We start from the raw sequence: 1,911 nt of genomic DNA, 5'->3' as shown, positions 1-1,911 counted from the left end.
GATTTATTCATAATTTTCTCAACCGAAAAATAAAAACCAATATATGGTAACCCCTGGGTGCCTCTTCCAGATGTTCGGCAGGCAGTCTCCAGCCATCAGCGTCTTCTGCCTCAGTTGTAGTGAGTTATCACCCCAAAGAGGTCCTGGCCTCTCCCGGGAAGTCCACTTCTATTAAAGGAGAAGGGTGGGGTGTGACGACCCAGCTTTCATGGTTACATGCATGACATTATGATGGGCAATGCATTGCAAACCGGAGGCTTCCTCTGCACTTAGTTCTAAGCCCCTTCTTTACAAGTGTTATACTTCCAAACACCGTCTCAGCTCTCCTGGACTGTCACGGAGAGTCATTTACAGACAGTATCCTATACAGACTCTGACACTTTCCATTAGCGTCGGGATATTCACTTCTGTTCTTCCAGTCCAGGACAACTAATCACTCATGGGTCAAACTACTGAAAAGCTAGTTAGGGTTGCATTCTTTTAGTTAAAACTTGATTACATAGTGTGTGTGTGTGTGTGTGTATACATGCCATGGCCCACATATGAAGTCTGAGAACAACTTGTCTCTTCTCTCCTTCCACTATGTGGGTCCTAGAGTATGAACTCAAGTCATTAGGCTTTGCAGCAACAGCCTTACCATTTAAGTCAGCTCACTGGCCCCATGCATGTTCTGAACAGCAATCCAAGTGGGGAAGAGAGGTTACGTGCATGAACAGTTATGATGTTGTTGGGGTTGTATATTTTTCAGTATCCCAAATAATCTTATTTCCGTTTTACTGCTTATAAATAAGACCAGCAGTGACCTCATAGGGTTTCACTAGAGGGATGTTATGAGTATCCCTCGTGACAATGCATGAAGGCTAGGGTCACACTGTATCCCTACCTCCCCTTTTTGGTTCTGGAGAAGAAAAAAGTCCTCACCTACTTTGGGGAATAAAACAGAGTACAGTGCACTGTCATTGACTGGCTCTCAGGCCCCAGAGCGTGCTGGATAGACTATCATTGACTACATAACAATCGTGTGTTATTTAGGAGATTTTTTTCTTGTAGGCTAGCTCAGAGAAATCTTGTAATTTACACAGCGCTAAACGTCACATGATGATGGTTAAAGCTCTAACTGATACTGCTGGATGTTTTCTGTATCTGCTGGACTGTTCTGGTCCCTTATTTCTATGTGTGTGTTTTAAATGGCAGCAGAGTTTGTTTCTCCTGTTCAGAGCCAAGAAAAAAATTGTTTTATTGGTGGTAAATAAATGCTGCTAACACCATGGCAGTGTCTCCAGCAGGTTCTGGAGATAAGGGAGACAGTTCAAACAGCAGCTGTCAAACTTTAATTCACAAGGAAAAGCCGAAATTTGACAGAAGGCAAGTTCCCTGTCCTCAGTTCCGGAGACTGACTTCGATAGTAGGGGAGAGATTCTATTGTTGATTAACCGCACACATTCGGCTACAGTTCGTTGTGTGGAGTAAATAAGCAATAAGGCACCTTTGTGTTCCAAGTCTGTGAACCAATGGTCTATTCTACACTACTTTCATACCCTCGTCTTTCTCCCACTGTCTGTTCACTGACCCAACACGCTACAAGTACACACACATTTGAGAGACTAAGTGGCTAGCAGCCAGTCACCCTGTTCTCCTCTGCCGTGGAATTGTCTGTTAATATTTTCTTTCTTTTTTTGTTTTGTTTTGCTTTTGGAGACAAGGTTTCTATGTGTAGCTTTGTAGCCTGTCCTGGCACACACTTTGCAGATCAGGCTGTCCTCAAACTCACAGAGATCTGCCTGCCTCTGCCCCCTGAGTTCTGGCATCAAAGGTATGCTTCCTGTTAATTTTTTTATGAATCCTTCCAAAGGTAGTCTATGCATTTGCAAAGGGAAATGCAAATATATATATATATATATATATATATAT

Source organism: Microtus ochrogaster, linkage group LG3 (assembly GCF_000317375.1).
Source record: "Microtus ochrogaster isolate Prairie Vole_2 linkage group LG3, MicOch1.0, whole genome shotgun sequence".
Taxonomy (NCBI): domain Eukaryota; kingdom Metazoa; phylum Chordata; class Mammalia; order Rodentia; family Cricetidae; genus Microtus; species Microtus ochrogaster.
Note: the sequence above shows the minus strand (reverse complement) of the source record.